The 14,865-nt window shown below is 39.1% G+C and overlaps 1 protein-coding gene across 4 annotated transcripts in view; it reads left to right on the top strand.

The window, feature by feature from the left end:
- The window catches only part of SIPA1L2 (signal induced proliferation associated 1 like 2), a 148,143-nt gene that overhangs the window by 46,603 nt on the left and 86,675 nt on the right, over positions 1-14,865 (top strand). For 3 of the 4 annotated variants that reach the window (XR_014174252.1, XM_081940127.1, XM_081940129.1), the window contains 3 exons: positions 1,754-1,828; positions 2,786-2,874; positions 3,336-3,436. The gene's annotated coding sequence lies outside the window, so the exon portion shown is untranslated. Of the gene's footprint in view, positions 1-1,753; positions 1,829-2,785; positions 2,875-3,335; positions 3,437-8,552; positions 8,857-14,865 lie in introns of those variants that run through there. The other variant, XM_081940128.1, reaches the window with a different exon arrangement.

Genomic DNA, 14,865 nt, shown 5'->3' with positions numbered 1-14,865 from the left:
GTGTATTTTCTACCACATTAAGGGTTAAAACAAGAGAATGATAGTTCTAAATGACTTATTTAACCATAGGTTATTGAATAAACCATATGGCTGGATTTACAGCATCTTTTTATTTATTTATTTCATTTATTAAATTTTTATGTATTTTTCTTCTTCAGTCCTGCAAAACCATCCAGAAATCACTACAGTGATGGTAGGATATCATTGTCCATCCTGCTTCATAAGCCAAAACTCAACTAACCACATTAGTAGACTATGTGAAACTAGCCATTATGTCAAAATGAGACATAAATTTAAGAATTCTTGATAATATGACTCGAAGCTCAACTTGTTCAATTGATGGGAATTGCTCCATGAACCAGACTGGTTGCTTCTTGCTCTACTGACTATAATGACATATGTTGACCATTTTCAATGGCTCAGTTGCCTTGCCTTGCTTACAGTAGGGCCAGCCCTGTAGCAGTTTAAAATATAAGTTGCTTGCTTACTTGGAGGCCTTGTCTACTATGTACCTTCATTAGTTAAAAAAAATAGTTTTGAGTTGAACCTGAGTCCTTGTAGAAGAATCTAGCTCTAGCCTTGAGAAGGAAATGGGACAGGCAAAATACTTGCTCACTCCTAGGAAAGTAGCCCAAGAAACTCAGAACAGTTCTACCTTGATCAGTTTGTCCTTAAAAAGGTGGAAGTGAAGGCTTTGGACAGATCTTTGACTTTGTTAATATTCCCTACATCAATTCATTTATTTTCAATCCTTGCACTCCAGTGACGTGCAGTGAGGTTTATGGCTGGTGAGGCTGGTGACGTCATCAGGAAAGTGGGGAATGGGACCACGTGTGCAGGAGGCTGAGGCAGCCTCCTGCACACGTGGTCCCATTCCCCACCTTCCTGAGTCAACATGAAGGGGACTGCGGAGCGCGAGCTGCCTCAGCCTCCTGCAAACGTGGTCCCATTCCCCGCCTTCCTGAGTCAACATGAAGGGGACCGCGGAGCGCGAGCTGCTTCAGCCTCCTGCACACATGGTCCCATTCCCCGCCTTCCTGAGTCAACATGAAGGGGACCGCGGAGCGCGAGCCAGTGGAGCGTGCTCCGCGGTCCCCTTTATATTGACTCAGGAAGGCAGGGAATGGGACCACATGTGCAGGAGGAGCGTGCTCTGCAGTCCCGCGGCGCGCGCTCCGCAGTCCCCTTCATGTTGACTCAGGAAGGCAGGGAATCGGACCACGTGTGCCTTTTCCCTTTTTTTTCTTTTCATGATGAGAGCGGTGAGGCTCTGCTTCCCCTGCCTCCCCTGACTGCACGTCCCTGTTGCACTCTCTGTTTCTTGACCTGACCTTGTAACTTTATATTGTTTTTTTCCCCCACCACAACACAGAAGTTCTTTTCTATTTCATTCTTTTAGAATAGTTTTTTAACTTCATAGTCAGTTTTCCACCTGGGATTTGCTGGGAGTCTCCCTTCAAAGCTAACCTGACTTCTTAAAGATTTTTGAAATCAACCAAGGCCAGGTCAATGCTGCGGCTTACCAGGGCTCATCACGCTTGACAAGAAAATTGGGTTTATCCAACGTATCAGCTGAAATATGTATTTGAAGGAGGAATGCATTATTTGCAGTGTAACCTTTGAAGATTGTGTGTCGATTGCTGGTAAGTCACAGAAGAGGAGGAATTGATTAGTGCATTGGGAGGAATGAGATCAAGTATTCTTTATTCTCATCCATCCTTCTTTTCATCCTTCCTTCTTTCCTTCTTTCCAGGATGCAATTTGGAACCTCAGCAGATCTGATTGGGAAGGAAGATGTGCATTTATGGCTTCTCATATTCCAAACCAGGTAAGCGTGGTTACCTGGAGGAATGAGATCAAGTATTCTTTATTCTCATCCGTCCTTCTTTTCATCCTTCCTTCTTTCCTTCTTTCCAGGATGCAATTTGGAACCTCAGCAGATCTGATTGGGAAGGAAGATGTGCGTTTATGGCTTCTCATATTCCAAACCAGGTAAGTGTGATTCTTGGCACAATTAGTTAAGGAACAAAAATACTGGACAGCATTTATTTATGTGTGGATTTATTTCTACAATTTCTATTCCACCCCAATTTACTTAACAGTAAAATATATAAAAAAGAATCTTTAGCAGAATTTAGAATATTCAGACCAAACACACATAGCTGGAAATGGTGGCCCAGTCACCATCAGCTCAGATCAAATGCCTATTTAAAAAGGGACTTTCTAGAATGCTAAGAGCAAAGGATGCCCATCTTATCTTTGGGAGTAACTGGGGCAACTACAGAGAAGGCCTGCCTTCTGGTAGAGTCCTTTCACTGGTCACAATAATGAAGCTGACTAAACTATCTCTTGATGGTCTTACATAGTGGTCATAATTAGTTTGGAAAAGGCAGTCCCTAATGTAACCTGACGACTGTGTGCTATATTGAGCCTGAAAGCTTACTAGCAACTAATGCAGGTTGGTTTTATAGATGTTATCTTGCAATATCAGGCGTGACCCACTAGAAGTCTGGCAAATGCATTTTGTTCCACTTGTAGCTTCAAAGCCTTGTTCAAAGGCAGTCTCAACATAGAGCATGTTGCAGTAGTCAGGATACCTGGTTAATGCGGTAACTAGAGCACCAGCCAAAGTTCTCGGCAAAGAGTTAATGGGAGTCAAGAGTCTAGGAAAATTTCAAACTCATACAGCTACCTCTTCATGGAGAATGCAATCTCATACACAGTATTGCCAGTAATGTTTCAGGATGCTAAATTTTTATTGACAATAGTTCTTCTGTCTTGCTAGGGTTTAATGAGTTTAGTTTGTCTCATCCAGACCCTCACAGCCTCCAGGCAGCCACTCAAGATTTCGGTAACATCTTCCACTTATCCAAGGTAAAGTTATTTATACTCTTTGTATTATAATAATTCCCCCAAATGATAGGAGCTATCTCCCAATGGCTTCATATAGATGCTTAAAAGCACGAGAGAGAAGACCAAGCCTTGTACACTTGGACCAACCATGGACTTGAGTTCTGTTTCCCTATGAAAACAAATGCAAACTATCTTCTTAGCATAAAACCCTTGTAAAATAGCTCTACCAAACCCTAAACCTTGCTACAAGTCTAACAAGGAACTGTGGCCCATGGTATTAAATCATATGCAAACAATGAGTCAAGTGGCTTCTAAATGTATGTATATCACACACTTCCCGATTTGACATTTGTTTATTTTTGGGATTTTCTTTGCCATTGCACATTCATTTTTGCTCGATTGGTATAAAAGTATCTCTAACCCCTCCCCAACAGATAACACTAAATAATCATTCATAGTATTTTTTGGTAACTTTATTTCAGAAAGAATAATAAAAATGTGAAGACGTTGCCCCAGAAGGACCCAAGGCAGGAACAGGAAAAGCAAATTTGAAAGAGGTACCGGTCAGTGGATGTTTTCAGAAGTAAGCAAAAGTTATTAAGAATGAGTCAATATGTGTTTTAAAATGACATTTGCAACTGAACCCTACCCTGCCAATAAAATTGATTTCTTTATTTAGCAAGTACAGATCTGGTAGTTGAAAGTCTTTGATTTCAAGTGGAGAAAGCAAGGAGAATGACATTGAACGATCACTGGCCACAGGCCTTTTAAATCCTGCTTGTTCTCTTACTGTATTGTTGCTCCCTTGATAATGATAAGTATTTGGAACTTTCAAGCCGTAACAAATGTATAACTTGTGAATGTTATCCTGGCACAGTGAATGTTTGATTACATTAGTTAATACATCACAGTCCTAAAACTAATTCCGATTCTTTGGATAGTCAGATACCTTTTCCATCACCTCCACTGAATTTTTTCCCTTCCCTTAGAGCAGGGGTGTCCAAACTTGGGAACTTTAAGACTTGTGGACTTCAACTCCCAGAATTCCCCAGCCAGCATGGCTGGGGAATTCTGGGAGTTGAAGTCCACAAGTCTTAAAGTTCCCAAGTTTGGACACCCCTGCCTTAGAGTAAGCATGTTTAAAATCAACAATTTGTTAAAAATCCAAGTCAAAGCCCGGTTTCTTGTTTCAGAAGGGGAAAAAATAGGTATGGAAAAATAGGAAATAGAGAGATGGAGTCAAGATGGGGGAAAAATATCTAGTGGAATGCTTCATCTGAAAGCATTTTGACAGTTTGCAGTAATTATGTGGCCAGAGAAAACTATCTGACTTTATAACATTCATTTTGAGTTGTGCAATAAAATAAATGTCTATTCTGTCAGATTTCTAGAGACTGCTGAACTGATTTATGTATTAGCCTGACAGTAAGGGGTACAAAAACTATACAAAGAAATATCTGAATACAGCTCTCTGAGATTGCCATTCATCTTACAAAGAAGTTTTTAAACTCAAAATATATGAAGTATCACATGCGTGCATAAAGTAGTACCTAAAACCATGAGAAAAAATGAACAGATTAGTCTGAGGCCAAGTACAGTAATATTTGCAGTAGCCATAAAGTATTAAAATTAATGGAGTAAGCTACCCAGAGTCCCTGTGCATGATTTGGATGGCCATATAAATGTGTTTAATAAATAAACAAATAAGATTACATTTAGCAGTTCAGTGAAGGCCTCACATTCATATGAATTCACATTGTAATAGCAGCTAATATTGCATGGACTGCTTCAGTTATAATTGAAATGTGATAGGCAGATGTTCCTATTTTTGTAAGGACTGCATATTTTTAATATGCAAAATTAATTTTGTAGAACACTGCAGAAAAATAATAATAGAGGACACCTAGTGGTAAAGCGTTGTACATTCTTTTTTCCTCAAGACAATGTGCATTGTCTTGGTACAATGAAACTATTCGACTTTGCAAAACTCGATAGAGATTAGGCTTCATTTACTCTAGAGTAAATTTGCTACTATACAAGTATGAAATGGATTTTGTTGTACTGCAGTGTAAACTAGGAATAGTGCTGAAGGTATTTTGTATGTATTGTATTGCAACCATACATCTGTTAATTATTCCTAGGGAAAAGAGTGGCAGATTATATAAAGAAAAAAAAAGGATCTAAACATAGCCAGAATATTTAATTAGCACTTGTGGGATAATAAATACTGAGTGCGAAGGCAAGATAGCTGTTGTAATTTTATATGGTATTTTTAAGATGGTAAAGAGAGATAAAGTAGATATTAATACACATTAATTAGTACACATAGATTGTTTTAAAAAATCTATGAGGTCACTAGGAGTCAAAAACAACTTGATGGCATAAAAATAAAGTCAATATGTATATGTATATATACATGAAAGACTTTCACCTAATCACCTACATACAAAATAGATATTGTTATAACTGGTTACATAGATTTTCAGACTGGACTTGGCATTTTCATGTACCTATCAAGTCCTTCCCAAGAAACTGGCATAGGCAGATGTTATGGTTTCATTGCATTAGAAGTATCATTGCAGGATGTAAGCTGTTCCAAGTAAAGATGCTTTTGGAAATTGACTGATGGTGATTTTGTTAATGTGATGATGTTCAAGTATTGCTCCAGATGTTTTGGGACTGCACCCAAGGTTTATTACTATTGGCACTATCTTTGCTTTCTTTTGCCATATTTGTTCTACTTCTATTTTGTGATTTTTTCTTTATATTTTATGATTCCCCCCCCTTCTTTCTTTTCTATTCTGCTGGTATAACAACATCCATTATGCAGATTTTTTTCATCTGTCTTATCAACAACTGTCAAGTCTGTGGTGTTAAGTTTTAACAGTTGTTAAGTGTAGGATATCATGTGGCAAGTTCTTGAATTCTAAAGTCCCAGAGCATTTTACTTTCTTCATTTTCTGTTACTTTATCTACTCTGTGTCTCACGAGTTCTTGCTGGTAAGCTTTTATGGCATCTTCTTCAGGGTCCATCACATATTTTTCCAATGCTCTTTTCTCTTCTTCAACTGTTTATGTTCTTGCAAAATTCCACACCCATCTATTTTCTTTAATAAGTAGAGTCTGTCAACATTGCTGCATTGAGGAAGGGCAGGATTCTTTGTCATAGCTTTTCAGTCTTCCTATCAAAGGCTTTTAGTTCTGCTTGAGTCCAGGCCACTTTTCAAATTGTATATCTAATGATGATGATGATTTACTGCTATTCAACTAGTAATATTCATTCAACTTCAATAAAAGATGATCTCTGCAATGCCTCAGTATACTATATAAGTTGATCATTTTTGATGAAATACCAGCTCGCTGAGCTTATCACTGGAACTATGCATTATGTGTGTTTATGGAATGCATGAATTGTTCTCTGTTTGGCAAATTTCTCCCCTCTGAAGAGAGATACATCTTCATGGATGAATATGTAACTACATTCAGAATTTACATGGGAGAGTACATTTTAGATGATACTGATGTGAACTTGGCTACTCAGAGTGGAGCATTCAATATGACTTTCATTTGTTCTTTAGAAACAATGAGAAATCCTTCACAGAATTGTTTGCCCCAATAGTTGGATTAATATTGTGTAAAATTAAAAGCAAGGCATCTGGGGAAAGTTTCATAGTATAGTAAAGCAGGCCAGGAAGAAGTCTGGTTGCGTGGGAAAACTCAAGGTGAAAATGAAAACTTGGTTGGTTGCATATTTCAGAGCAAACCTGAGTATGTGTCAGTGTCACTGTAGTGTCTGCTCTATTTCAAGATTAGTCATAACAATGAGATTTAGATGACAGTTGGATTCTTGTGCATGTCATTGTACTACTTGTTTCAAAATACAGTGAAAGTCATTCAGCAATGACTAATCCCAATGCCAGTCTGGTAAAGAACTGAAATTGTGACAGGCAAATCATGTGCAAAAACATGTAATAAATACAGTATAACTATAGATTACTATACAAAAGTCTTGAGAGAAACTGTCTTTTTTCTGCTAAGGATCTATGCAATTTCCCTGTATTTAGATAAATAGGCAATTCCAGGTCTTCAAAGATGGTAAGAAAGTATTTGGGGGATGAATGGTACCAAGTTGAAAAGTCACTTGACAGAGAGATGGTTTTTATGATTCACTCAAATGTATGGCATAAAGATATTTATCTTCCAGACTTGAAAACTAGTTTTGCTATTAACCAATGCAGTTAATCCACTAATTTCTGCAGGATTTTTTGCCAGCACTATATTGTCAGATTCAATAAGTTCAGATTTCCTTTATTACAGGATGTGCTTTTCCTTCATTTGAAGAACTAATGCTTTAAATAAATGTCACTTTATCCAATGCTTGTAATATTTTTTACATCCCAGCCTCCATTTTGAACTGTGATCAACTATTTGATAAGTTCAAAGGCTTGAAATTCAAATAAATGTACATTTTAAAAAAAATCTAACCATTAGAGAAGCGGATTTGATTACAGAACAGTGGGAAGTCCTTTAACATATTTTTAAACCCTTTTAGATTGCCAGGCATGACATACACTGTAAATTTTCTTCTTTGGGGGTAATGTGGGCTGTAAAAAAAAATCCGGTCGGAAGTTATGCTGATGCTGTGAATAACTTTACTAAACATAATAGGTTTGTTGAAAATGTGATACATAAGGAAGTCAGATAGGTGAGAGATTGTTGTTACTATTTGCTCATAGTGATAATCCCAAATGTTTCTCTTACTTTAAATCGTTTTTTCTTGATTGGATGCCCAGTTTTTTAGTAGGATATCTGTTCCAGCAGAGATCTCTAAATTATAGTATATTACAATCATCCAAACCAACAACCTCCAGAAGTATGGAATTATATTTTCAACCGGTTTATGTTGGCTGAGGAAGGATGGAGGAGAGCTGTAGTTCAATAACATGGAGGGCCCTGTCAGCAAAGTCTGATCTACCGTAGCATCTTATTGTGGGCGGTAGCGTTGTCTCCCCCTATCTTGAAATTGAACAGCTGTGATCAGTAGCTTATTTTGGAAACGCTCAGCCTCTCGACAAAAATATGTGCATATTGTGGCTGGAGGGCTCCACGAAGCCTTCTCCGCAATCCTTCCGGAGTCAGCCTTACTTTTCAGAAGGACCTAACCTTGCAACCTCCTTCCGTTCTTTAGTTTAGCACCTCAGCTTCCTCTATCATAGTAAAAAGGACTAAGAGTTTGCAATGCCAAGCCTCTTCGCAAAAGCCACTGGGAGTCGTTCCGACGAGCTCTGACGCGCATCGCGAACCAGAAACCACTTGCTCCACTCAGGGCTTTCCGCAGATAAACTTTCCCCAGTGAGGATACTCTCCCCCCCCCCAAAAAAGCAGAACTGTCAGGAGACGAACCCCGCCCTTGCTGCCTGGGAAAGAAAGAGAAAAACAGAAGGCGGCGGCGGCGACTTCCCACGGCCGGGAAGAAAAAAAAACATAGTAAAAAGAGAAGAAAAGAAAAAAAAAGAGAAGAGAAAGGAAGGAAAAGGAGCGGCAAGAGGCTGGGCGGGGCCTACGGAAACGGGGCGTTTCTCCGCGAAAGGGCGCGGCCCAATCGCGTGCGCCGAGGGGACGCCTCGAACGACGGGAGCCAATGAAGCGCTGGGAAGGCGTGGCTGGGAAGAGGAGCGAGTTTGCCTCTCCTGTTTCCCCCTCCCATCCGGCGGCTGAGGCGGACCGAGCCGCAGCTCGCCTGGGCTGCCTGTGTAACTCTGCGCTGGGGATACAGTCAGGTGGCGCACGGCGGGGAACTAGCCGCTGGTCGCCCGCCCCCTCCATCCCTCCCTTCCTCCCTACGGGAGAATCCGCCCCGCTGCCCTCCCGAAGCGCTCTGCCCGGCACTCGTTCAAACGTGCGTGTGACTCTTAAGAGGAGCGGAGATCTCGGGCTACGAGGCTCAGTGGAGCGCCTGGTAGGAAAGCAGCCCGCTCGGGCGACCTGATAATGAAAAGGAAGGTAAGGGAGTCAGGGTGTCCGTCTCCGCCCGCCCTGCGTTTGTTTCCCCGCGGGGCTGCAAGAAGAGGGGGGGGGGAGAGCCGGGACGTTGCTTCCCTTCGGAAAAGCGGCTTCCCTTCCCTATCAGACGCCCAGGATGCCTTTTTGGAGTGATGAAGAAGCGAGAAGACTTTGGGGAGGACGGGGGGAGTCTTTTGTAGTTTGGGGAGGCGGGTAACGGCACCCCGGGGGTCGCGTGAAAGGTGATGTTTGGGGAAGGGGGGCTGTGGGAGAAAAGAAAGGGCGCCCCTCTTTTAAGGAGGGGAGGAGGGGGGAGGAAATCCCACGAAGAGAAGCGTGAGAAATTATATTAGCTTGGCAAGATTGACCCCGAGACCTGCCGTGTCCCCTTTGGGCATCGGGAGCTCGACCGTGAATTTCTCCCCACTGGAGCCCCCGAGGAAAACGGGATGGGCGGTCGGAAGGGAGGGAGGTGTGACTCTGGAGCGGGGAGAAGTGAGGACGCCAGGAGTTGTTGTTTCGCCTCCTTGCCTGCCGGGGGTATTGGGCCCCTCCCGTGGAAAAAAAGAGCAAGGTTTGTGTGTGTGTGTGTGGGGGGGGAGGATGCAAAGATCGGACAAGCCACCTGCCAGAACCGCCTGGCCCCCTCTCGCCCTGCAATGTCATAGCTGGTATATTTTGACCATCGCCACAGATACATTATATGCACATTATTAATTTCATCCACATTTTGCTTGCACTGGCAGTGCTGTCGGCCCTATCCACTGACTTTTAAAAGAACGCTGTCCTGTGGGGATTGTATGTACTTGTATCTCAGATACGTTTCTCTCCGAGGAGAAATAGCTTATGGTGGATAGAATCTTGCTTCTTCCTAGATGAGGGGGGGGGGGGAAACTGCCATCTGCTGCAATTTCAGTGGCTGTAATGTTTTATGTATGAAAAATCACAAAATACATATTTTTTCCCCTCCTGTTGCTGCCAGTTCTTGGGATCCTGCCCACCCTCTGAATATCTGTGCGCACATATTCCCTTTGTTTAATTTTCTGGATTTCTTTAAAGTAGATGGTGCCCCTTTGTAATGCAAAAAGGATAGCCCTATTTTATGAATTTTTGTTCAACTTTCATTTAGAAGGGCTTCACACTGCTGTTGGGAATTTAGTTCACAAAGCTCACAACACTGCTTTGACCATTACCATGTCTATGTTCAATATATGAAGGAAAGTGTTGTTTTATTGAAACATATTTGAAGAGTTGTTTCTGAATACAGGTGCTTATTTCCAAAATATTGCTTGAAACATCTATGTTGTGGCAAAGACTCTTTTAAGTGCATACTTTATCCAGTCTTTTTTTTTTTTTGGTCACTTTTCATTTTAAATGTTAACACTAGATGGCTTTCTTGCATCATTTAGAAAGTACAGCACTCTTGAACCATCTTCTGATTTCTTATGCTCCATTATTAGAATATGGTATCACTTTGTAGTAAATGATTTAAACCAAATTTAAATTCTTCCTTATTTGATCGTTTATGTTAAGACTTTGTTTATTGCTCTTGCACTTTTGTTTGAAATGTTCTAACTTTGTGGTAAACAAATAGTTGGGAAGAAAAATCCACATTTGCATTCAGGGTTTTTCACATTATTTTTCAATTAACATAATTTCCTCAGCACAAAGAAATTAGCAGTCTTGTTTAGCTTTACTAGAAGCTGCTGAATTTTTGTTTAACAAAGGTGAAATGATTGCTTGTTAGTATTAAAAAAGAGCATAGAGCAGCTTTTTAAGGATTTTGTGGTATGAGGGAAAATGGAGTTTGAAGAAAGTATTATGTCTTCTTGTAGTTAGTAATTATATGAAAGGGGGATAAAAACCTTTTATATGAACACTTGCTCAGGAAGTATTATGTTTGCTTAAGCTTTGCTAAAGAGAAACTTTTTGTTTCTGAACATAAATGATTTCAAGATTCTTCTTGAATGATTAGAATTAAAATATAGAAGTCCTGTATGGGATTTGGGTAGGCTTGTAAACTGAATAGATCTCAACAATGCTACAAGAACTTTGTGTATTATTTGTGTTTTCTAAATTATTATTGTACCTAGAAAAGCTGAGTTGTTTCCAGCTTATATAGTTTGATAAAATCATTAATTGTGTGGCATTACAGTATTAAAACAAGCTCAGATAAACATCAAAATAACTGAGCATTTATATAAACTGATTTTCTAGCAAAACTTTAACTAATTGATTGTATTAATACTTTTAAGTACTTGATTTATACAACTTTGAAAAGGAAGGATAGGAATAAAATAAGCCAAGATGATCTACTCCTTTGATTAACAAGAGACATTTCTCTCAGCTATTGTTGAGAGATATTGATATCAGCAGTCTTTCCAATTGTAAGGTTGTTGTTTATCAGTCAGAAGGATGTGTGAGTAAATATGTACAGAATTAGGTTGAATGTCTTTCAAATATTTCCCTTGCATCCAGACTTAGGGAAATATTTATTTGCATAGATTGTGCCTTAAGTTATTTCTTCTAAAGTAAGCTCTTGTTTTATTCTTTCTGGTTTAACAAACTTTGGAACAATGTGTGTGCTTTATAAAATGTACCAGTTGTAAATGGCCATTAGTCTTCTTATCTTTTTCCCTTCATATTTAACCTTACCTTACCTTTTCCCCTTCATATTTAATCAGTTACCCACTTTGAATTATAGAAATGTTGGCATTTCAGAATGAAACTATTTTATTGGCTTCTACTTTCGCTGTATAATTGTTTGATCACAGTTTAGAAGATGTTGATGCAATATATGTTTCTAGTTCGAAGGTGGATTTAAGATGCAGTTTATCCAGGGGTGAAATCCAGCAGGTTTTAACAGGTTCTGGAAATTTTGAGAAGTTCAGAGAACCGGCAAATACTACCTCTGACTGGCCCAGAGTGGGGTTGGAATGGAGATTTTGCAATATTCTTCCCATGCCACGCTCACCAAGCCACGCCAACAGAACCAGTAGGGAAAAAAATTGAATTTTACCCCTGAATTTATCCATATGGCAGACAGTATTCTTGAATTCTTGAGGTTGCATCCTATAAAGTATATACGTTGCTGGCAGAAAATATGACTAAAGAAATTCACTACAGGTTCTTTGGGTCATACCTATGCATATTTCAATAAATGATTTGAATTTCTGATAAGTGGTTACTAAAGCTAATAATGTGGTTTTTAAAGAAGATATGTCATTTGTGGTTCTTAAATGCCTAAATATAAGTTATATACATACTGATTTTAAATTCAGTAAAGTTGCGAATTCATAGATTACATGCGTTCTCTTAATTAATACTACTTTAATTAATATGTGTTCTTTTAATTAATGCTACATAGATGTTTCTTACTGAACTTTAGTTTCACAAGATGTGTTTCTAAGCATTCAAGGCTTTTAAATATGGCCTCTGATTTTAATTTATACATAGGAAATCTTTTGCTACTTTACAAAGTACACTACCTTTTAATTAAATGAAAGATCATGTACAGTATTACATTTCTATGTACATTGCCTTTTCATTAAGTCTGGCATTTTAGTAATACAACTTTAATCGAATAATGAAACTAACATATTTGATAAACTTAGAGCAATATGGAACAGGTTTTCTTGTTTGTTTGTAATGCAATTATTATAAGAATCCCTAGTTAGTTTTTATAGCAGCAAAGTTAGAAGTTTTGAAAACAAATTGTTGCTCTGGAAAAACAAACAAATATACTTAGGACACCAGCTGCTTCATAGCACCATTGTTTTTATTATTCCTTTGACACGCGAGTGTATCTGACATGAAAACTACCTAGAAGATGAAGATGAGATCCCTTTGGTGGTATTTCACACTAAGCAAAAATATTATAATTCCCATATTCCAAAATCTCAAAATATTCCAGTTCCTGGTTTGAACTGGAATATTCCAAGAGAATGGAGTGTACCAGTTGGACATGGCTGCTTAAAAGTGTCATCATCCCTCTTATGCTGGAATCCAGCACATAACACTGCCTGTTTTTTCTGGATGAAGTATAACATGATTATATGTGCCAGTTTGGTGGGCAATCCAAAGCTGTAGAAATACCTTTTTATATTACCTTTATTATTTTGCTAACTAATTCAAGGTGACAAAACACACCTAATATTCCAGAAGTTTTATCAGAGGGAGATCTAACCTGGAACTAAAGAGACATTTCCTGACAGTGAGAACAATTAGTCAGTGAAAAAGTTTGCCCCCTGGAGTTGTAGGTGCTCCATTGCTGGAGATTTTCAAGAAAAGATTGGACAAACATTTGTCCTTGGGCAGGAGGTTGGATCTCCAAGCAGTGGTGGGTTCCTACAGGTTCGGAATGGTTCAGCCAAGCCGGTTGTGGTTTGGTGGTCTGGGTTGTGGAACTGGCAGCAACCCAGGCCTGACACTCCCCCGAACCGGTTCTCCATCTTCTTGTTTGCTTCTGTGCATACACAGAACAATTTTTATTGCACTGAGCATGTGCACACAGCGCGCATCAAGAATGGGGCAAGCACACGAGTGAACCGGCGGTAGTGCCTGCCAAAATCCACCCCTTCCTCCAAAGTCCCTTCCAGTTCTATGATTCTTTCCTCCTATTTTCCCCACAACAACAACCCTGTGAGGTGAATTGGGTTGAGAGAGAGAGAGTCATTAGCCAAGTCACCCAGCTGGCTTTTATATTTATCTTGGCTTTCTTCCCAGTTTTGGACCTGGAATAGTAATCCAAATCAGATCTTCGTATAACAGTGTGGATAATCCCTATCGTTTTGTACAGCTTTATCAATGGAAGGAAGATTAATTTCTTGTAAAGTTTCTCAGAGTGAATTTATTGAGATACTAATAGTGGTCCTACTGCAATTAGAAAGGCCATGACTAAAGAAAGAGGTAGCAGATGGAAAACGTTTGAAAATCTCTTCTATAGAATTCAGAAGTTGATATATGAAATGAAAATTAGAAATCTATAAAACTCTGAATTATATTTGAGTTTAGCTTTTTACCTGGAAGCTGATTTTTATCACTGTAACAAACACTTCTAGCTTAAGTTAGATAGCTTCACATTTTTCATTAGCAAAATAAGTGTGCTTCCTTGAAAATGCTATTTTTTTAAAAAATTGACACATATAACACACTTTTCTACTATGGCAAATACTCAAAGCAGCTAATGTGTTTTCTTTCTCCCTCTCTTCCCATTAAAATTTAAAATTGGGACCCAGTTTGATATCATGGTGAAGACATCAGGCCAAGAAAACTGAGGGGAGTTATCTAGTCCAGGCAGTTACCAGGAGTCAGAAACTGACTTGAAGACACCCACCCACACATACCTTACAAATAAAATTGTTTACAAAATATTATAGTGGGAGAGGTAGTACTTTAGATCAGGGGTGTCCAAACTTGGGAACTTTAAGACTTGTGGACTTCAACTCCCAGAATTCCCCAGCCAGCTGGCTGGGGAATTCTGGGAGTTGAAGTCCACAAGTCTTAAAGTTCCCAAGTTTGGACACCCCTGCTTTAGATAGTACACTGTTTCAGTGGAGAACTTCATGCAGTTATTGGGGAGTTCATTCCAGAACAGAGAGCAGCACAAGGTAAAGCTTAATCTGGAGGCATTTTTCAGCAGGTAATTGCAGAGATTAATGGTGGGACAGGTTCATAATAGGAAAGGTGGACCTTGAATCACAATGTATGCTGATCAATATCAACAACTTAAATTGTATTTGGATATTTTGCTACCAGCATTATATGAATCCAGTTCTTTACACTAATTAGCATCCTAATTGGGTTTTGTATCAAATTCAGTGTCTGAACACTTTTCAAATGTAACCTATACAATATGGTGCGTTAGCCACGATGAGTTATTCCACTACTATAAAAAAAATCAGTATGTGTACATATAATTCTAGTTTTCTTATTCATTTGCTAGTGTATCAGTGTATGTTTATTTTGGCTGCTTTATTATAGTAAAGTTTGTAAGTTAATATTTAGTTT

The sequence above is a fragment of the Natrix helvetica genome, assembly GCF_964273705.1.
Source record: "Natrix helvetica genome assembly, chromosome: 2".
NCBI classification, from domain to species: domain Eukaryota; kingdom Metazoa; phylum Chordata; class Lepidosauria; order Squamata; family Natricidae; genus Natrix; species Natrix helvetica.
This window is presented reverse-complemented; position numbering and strand designations above follow the sequence as displayed.